This window comes from Hesperophylax consimilis, chromosome 20, assembly GCF_061612785.1.
Source record: "Hesperophylax consimilis isolate HC1 chromosome 20, BYU_Hcon_1.0, whole genome shotgun sequence".
Taxonomy (NCBI): Eukaryota; Metazoa; Arthropoda; class Insecta; order Trichoptera; family Limnephilidae; genus Hesperophylax; species Hesperophylax consimilis.
The window spans coordinates 9,013,285-9,020,756 of NC_142855.1; the positions used below are offsets into that span (position 1 = coordinate 9,013,285).

Genomic DNA, 7,472 nt, shown 5'->3' on the forward strand with positions numbered 1-7,472 from the left:
AAAGACTAAATTGTTTTTTCGTTATACCTACATATGTAATACCTATGCTTTTTAAAATAAAAATGTACACAATATTAGTAATACTGTTAGGTAACTTATTAAGTTATTTATAAAAAAATTAATTACAACGCGACTGTGATTTTTACTAGGGGGCCCCATTCAACGAATTTTCCACGGTCCCCGATGGTATAAGTTCGCCACTGTTACAGTCGTCAGTCCCTAGAGAAAACTACAAAATACTTCTCTTTTTAAAATTTTATTTTAAAAATGTACGATAAATGATACGATTGATTAATCCCTTTAACAACGGGAATCCGGATAACAGGCTTTTAGGTTCATTTAGGAAATAACTTCTTTCCGACCGCAGATGTTCCTTTCAAGGAGGATATACAATTTACTCTTGAGCACATTCTAAAAACAGTTTTGTATTGTTAGAGAAATGATGATCGAATCAATATTACATGTGTTTTAATGCACCCTTATGTAACTTGTGGCAGTTTCCCGTAAATATAATATTTAATGTAAATACCAAAGTACGGCAAGAACAACAAGTACAAGTACTTCTTAACAAATATTATGGCCTGCCTGGGCAACTCAAAACTGACATGGATTACTGGCATCATAATTTTACGCATAACAGTTTTTGACATAAGCATCGCAACTTACAGGTTTTCCGAGTACTCTCCGCATGCTGTAAGGATTCCTTCTTTATATCTGAAAAATCGAAATCCATATCCCCATACAGCATTTCACAAACGCCTTCTTCCTGTGTCCCTGGTTCCTTCTTGATGGAGACACGCTCTGGATTCAGTAAATCCATGGTAAGACTGTGGTAGGATTATGGTTTGGTTCTAGCCCAAAAATAAAACTGAAACCTACAGAAACAGAACGTTACATTAAGAACGAGAATCTTATTTGGAAGAGATTTGATTATTTTATTTCAGTTGGAATATTTTGTAAGAACAATGAGGTGTATGGTGTATGCAAACAAATAGACGCGCTGTAGAAATCTCAAAGTGGCAAGATAAAAGCAAAACTGTATTGTTTTCAATTTCGTAGTTTTAGTACAAAACTGCAACGCGTCACGTAAGGTCGTGTGCAACCTCTGAGTAAATAGAGTAACAAAGTGCCAAAATGCCCTCGTGCGTGATGAGAAAATGTTTTTACTACCCGACAAGGACTATAAAAAGCCAAAAGATAAAATTTCATTCGTAAAACACTAAAATTATTTTAATATTTTGAAAAAATATATGTAACGATGATTTTCAGATATAAACAACTTTTGAGATAGAGAAAGTAGCAACACATAATTGTAATAAGGACAGCCTTATAGCAGTACATCGCATACAGTATTGCGTTTTCATCTTATAGTATAAGCGAGTAAGCGTATATTAGACACGCCCGTGACGTAGAATGTAGTATCCGATGCAAAATCGATTTAATTCGTACATATTCTTTAAATGTCCATCTTAGCAGCACATGAACAGCATTGAAATTGAAAAATTTACTAAAGAAATAATAGTGTTTTTACATGCCACATTTTATAATGAGTTTGTCAGACAATAATGAGTCTAGATGTATTGTGACGTCATTGGGTGGATGCAGAGTAAATATTTGGAAAAAGATTAAATAATTTTGATTGAAAAGAATTTAAAGTTTAGATAATTGATGACGGTTTGCAGAATCTAATGCTGTAATCCTCTGTATATCTATTTAAATTAGCCTGATCGCATATCCTATGTACTCTCCGACAAAATATCGGTAAACCCAGGTATAAGTAAGGTTAGGTCGCGGTAAAACATTTAACGCATTTAACCATTCAAAATACTCGGGAGGGAGATATCGACTTTACAACTTACCAATAACTTATTATAATGAAGTAACATCTCAATCTGAACGATCTTGCAAAATACAGTGACAGATGCTTTCATGATAGTGATCTATGGTTATGTTCAAGGTGTTGCCATTTTTTACGATTAAGTACCGTCCCAAAATATTATTTCAATTATAATGAAAACTCTGTGAATGAAATCCTTAAGGCGATCCAATACCAAGTAATGCTAAATCAGGTGTTTTTGGTTTGAGCATTTGATTGCTTATAAATACTACAGATGCTTTAATTAAATACTGCAAGTAGAACACATCTTGGCCTTGTCAACAGACGATCATTTTTTTAAAGACTTTTTAAAAGCCTCGAAAAAAATAAAGTATCAAGCCTAAAAAAACTGTCTAGTGCAAAGTATTCTATTTACAAACACATTTTCGGCCTATGTTTTTATTGTATAGTGTGGCAAATTCAATTTTTTATTCAATTATCGACGGAAATTTTCATATTTGTACCAGAACTACACAAAATATGCATTTTTGCGTTTTTTTACACGAATATTGATCGATTGTCGGGGAGGTGAACATTGAATTTGCAATTGTGAAATAACCCTTATGCCGTCTACGTAAGGGTTTCATGCATTGTATTCAGTTACCGCCCACTGCTGGCGGTATAAAGACGTTCTTTACCTTAGTGCCGATATATTTTGTGAAATTTTTTTGAACTAAAATCAGTTTACGTGTAATCGTTTTTTTTAATTCCTAGTTATATACAATGGGGAGGAAAGATAATAAAAAAAACTGGGTACGCTCAGTGGCCTAAAAAAATTAAATACACGCTGGAATGATTGGGTAAGTTCAAATAATGATTTTCATAATAAGTCACAGGAGCGACTACGCGAAATAAATAATTTTGCTTGGATTGCTCGAGATATCCAGACGATCATTTTTTTTAATTTTTCGCCAACATTAAAAAAACATAAAAATAGAATTTTTACATGGTGTCATACAAACTTGTTATGGTGCTATATAGCCAATGAGTTAAACTATATTTTACCGTTTGTTTCATTTTTTTAGGATTTATAGAAAAAATATTAAAAAATCGTTAAATTTATAATCGCGCGAATCCTGCGTGTTTGTTACTTTGAAACTGCCGTGGCAGCTACTTTTTCGAGTCAACATTGAATATTTTATATTTCTGTATGTTGTCTGTGGTTTACACATTGAAAAATACATATCTATGGAAATACGTTTAATGTTAAATTTAATTTTTTTATACGTTTTGATGGTAGATTTTAGATTTTAAAGTTAAGTACAGTAATATAAAGCCTTGATATTTAGTATAAAGATGAAAGTGATGTTTACTAAGTTATTGACTTATTTTAAATTATAATATGCATAACGATGTATCTGCTTTTATTAAGACACCCAAACATAAAAGAGGATTTTTGGTTAGGCTCGGTTAGGTTAGGTTACGTTAGGTTATAGGTTAGATTATGGGTCGCCATTTCGTCAGTTGCTACTACAACACTTCAAAAAGGAAAATTTGGCGACCGCTCTTGAAGCTTTGTTAATTATAAACATGAAAGGAGAAAACGAACTTCGGAACAAAAATGGCTCATGGAACGAATTAATTCTATTTTATTCGTTCCATTAGCAATTCATGTGATGCTACTTCAATAATAAAAAAAATATATGTTTACGGTTTCATTCGCTACATCCTTTTAAATACATTTGAACTGAACCAAAAAGAAAACAAAAGCTTCGTTCCTGGCATCTGTATCAGAGTACATCTTGCTTGAGGTATACCCAAAGCTAGTGAAATCATTAAAAATATAATGTGAAAAAATCCATCCAAACTTCACGTCCATTAGTCATGCTTGAAATTTTATTTATTTCTACTTATTAAATGTACGCTTACAAACAATTACGCACAGCGGCTCCCTAGGCCGACCGAGAAAAATTGATTCAACCACGATACAGATGTTCCAACTTGGTTGAACGGTTGTGTGGTTGGATGTTGTAACCGTTTGACTTGATAGCCACGCCACATATCACATACAACGCATCTCCACATGGTTCAACTTTAGGTTAAACTCAACCAGATTGATAAAACCGCTTAGCCAAACTAAATGGTATGTAAGCACAATGCGTGAAGACGCACATAACCTCAATTAATTTGAACACAACAAATGGAAAACGATCGATGGCATAACTCTCGGAATAAACCAGTAATATTTAACGTTAAAGGGTACTCACAGGCAGCTTTTCAACAATTACGTGGAAATGCACATTTGATATTTACAACACATCAAGCTGTAAAGCGTCTTGTTCATTTGACAGATTGGCCATAGATATGTGTGTTAAATAAGATGCTCAGTTTACTACATTTGCGTTACTGTAGGTAGTAGGTACTGGAGTAGTTGTTTTTTATTATTATTTATATTGGCTTTTCCCACTTATAGTGATCTTGGCCATACAAAGTTGACATTTTTTATAAATAAATACAGCAAATGACCAATGTAAAATACTTTGTCTTTGTGCCCCCTCCCCCTCCCAAAACCTATAAAAATCTGCCTCTTTCCGCAGCTACTGCTCCCGCTGAACTCCGAGCTATTCAATCGATTTATAACTCAATTCTTTTTATGTTTCTATCAAAATATATCAATCGTGTAAATGTTTCGATCCTGCCCATAGCTACTGTAAATAATATGACAATAATTAGGTTTGCAATAAAACAACGTGCTCTGCTAGGCTGACAAAAAACGGAAGAAATTTATTACATAGGTACCATAGACTCTCTTCACCTTGTCTTAGGAGCCATGAAATCTTCCCCAATCAACGCAACGCATGTACTTATGTCCCTATGAAAGCCTTACTTTCTATCCCAAGGTCGATCAGTTTATACGAATAAATAAATATTCAAAACTCACCGCATTCAAATAATGCAGAATTTAAAAAAAATAATCCGACATGGCTCAGTGGATACAGAGCACCTGACCGGAAATCAGAAGGCACGGGTTCAATTCCCGTTCACGGCATTTATTTTTATTCGGGAGTTATTTTCAATTTGTATTTGTAATTGGATTATTTATTGCTTATAAATATTTGTTATCCTTTGTGCTATGCATAAAACCTTGTCTTATAAACATTATTTTTTTTAATTTAATTAAAATCAAATTTAATAATATAATTATTAAGTTCTGCAAGTATTTTTTGGTTTTTGTTTTTTTCACAGCTGTTTCGGCTTTCAAGGCCATTTTCAATCTGTGAAAAAAAAAATATATATTATATATACATATACATATAAATGTACACACATACATATAAACATACAAACACATAGACATTTAAATACAAACACACAGGCATATATTAATAGATGTGCACACTGTACGCATACTGTATGCAAACATGTACACACACATGTACGCACAAATACATATATTGTAGAGCTAATGCATAAGTAGGTGATTGGTACAGAAATTTAAATAATAAAATGACTCAACGTGAGGAGGTCATCGAGTATAAGTATGTGTAAGTTCTTTCTGAAGGTATTAATTGAGTTTTAAAATATATCTAAGTCTAGAAGATTGCAGTATCTATCATACAATCGAGTCATTCTCGATGTTGGTTGAAAAACTTGTATTACTACGACAAGTATCGATTCAAAAGGTTACAGGGTTTCGTGTGGATTTCGGTTTTATATTAAAGTTAATTTGATTAATTAAAGATGAATCATACACAGTGTTAATGATTTTAAACAGAGAGATTATATCTGATATGTTTATTCTTTTGGCGAGTGAGACTTCTTTAAAGTGAGTAAGAATTTCAGAATAGTTACTGAGATTCCGATGTACTCCAGTTTTGTAAGCTAGGATTCTTTAGTATTTTTTTAACGGACTCCACTTTCCTGCTTTAAATTGCATAATGTCGTGACCAAATCGCAGAGCCGTACTCTAAGATGCTTCTTACATATGAGTAGTACAAGATTCTGAAGCTACTGATGTCCTTAAATGATTTAGTGATTCTAGTGATGAAACCGAGCATTCTATTGGCCTGATTGACAATGTTTTGGTGATGGTTTCTGAAGGTTAGCTTCGACTAGAGTAAGATTTTCAGATCTCTAATGGAGTCTACTCGTATTAGGATTTCATCACAGATCGTGTAAGGGAAATCAATTTTACATACATTTCTCGTGAACGAGATGAGATTAAATTTGCAATGATTTAAATCTATTGCATTATCTATACACCATTGAGACAATGTGAGGAGGTTTTTTTGCAAATTTTCGCAGTTTTCTTGTGAATTCACGGGATGAAAATTTTTTAAGTCATCCGCATATAATAAACATTTACAAAAAAGTTTTTTCCGCTAGATCATTTATGAATATAATAAAAGTAGTGGTCCTAAATGGGATCCTTGAGGGACACCAGAAGTTACAAGTTTGGGAGAGGACTCATAGCTATTAACTTGTATATATTGACTCCTGTGAGAGATATAAGATATAATCCATCTCAAGGAGTTGCCGTGGAAACCTGTTCTTTTGAGGTTTTGGATCAGAAGAGGATGACTGACTTTATCGAATGCCTTCCGTAAATCAGTACAGACTTCATCAAATTGAACTTAAAAAAGTCTACATATTCGATTAAATTTATGGTAGTGGATCTTTTGAATACGAATCCATTCTGAACAAAACCTAAAATGTGTAAAAATGCTTTCGAAAATTTTCCCAAAACATGAGAAAATACTTCCTGGGCGATAATTTAATAGATGTCGCTTTTATTCCCAGATTTGAAGAGAGGATTGATTCGTGCTATTTTCCAAAGATCAGGAAAAACACCTTCTTTAAGAGATTTACGAAACATAACATGAAGAGGAAAAACAAGAGATTTAGCACAGTTTGATATAAATAATGGTGGAATGGCATCTGTTCCTGGACCTTTGTTTGAGTTTAGTGATTTCATAGTTTTGAATATTTCAGTCCTTGAATTTAAGACATGACTGAGCGAGTAGGCACTTTCTTGAGAATCACTATTTACATGTTGATTTGACACATCATTTGTATTAAAAACAGAGCAGAGTAAATTGAGAAAAGTTCACTAATTTCATGACCATTGTTTGCTAGTTTCATTTATTTATTTATTTAACGCCTCTTGAGGCTTTTACATAATGTCACATAAATATTTTGTGACAAGTGTAGTTCTTGCTTAATTGGGTTTATTTTGTCTATGGGTTTTTTTTTTAACTTTGGCAATATTTTTTGAGGAAGGAAGTACAGTTTTGTTTCTGGTCACTTCCTCCCCGATCTGTTTGGCCAGCGGTGCGGTGATCCAGTCACTCGCCATTTAAGGTGTTTTAATCTGAGTTAATCATGTGAATAGAAGTTATTCTTTTCTTTTAAAAAGGGCGCGGGGTGTTTTTCCTTTCACGAATAGTTCGTGTTGGTTATTATTTTAGTGGTGATTATGGAATCCCGCTTTTTATCCAGTGTTGGCCGGTGGTCATATTTGTAGTACTCGTGTTTCGGTTGTGAAACCGGAAATGGATTGGTCCTAGCTGTGACTAGAAGTTGATGGCTGAGTATCCCCGCGTCGCGAAGGAACGGATTGCTGTTCCCGAAGTCTGTAAGACGAGTCTGGTTGGTT

The 7,472-nt window shown here is 33.5% G+C and overlaps 1 long non-coding RNA gene across 1 annotated transcript; it reads right to left on the reverse strand.

Moving 5' to 3' along the window:
* Positions 1-324: 324 nt before the first annotated feature.
* LOC149414019 (uncharacterized) lies at positions 325-4,122 on the reverse strand. The gene is made up of 3 exons (XR_016304011.1): positions 4,084-4,122; positions 667-875; positions 325-411 (listed from the first exon to the last, which is right to left on the reverse strand). It is a non-coding gene; the product is annotated as an uncharacterized LOC149414019 (long non-coding RNA).
* Between the last annotated feature and the right edge of the window lie 3,350 nt (positions 4,123-7,472).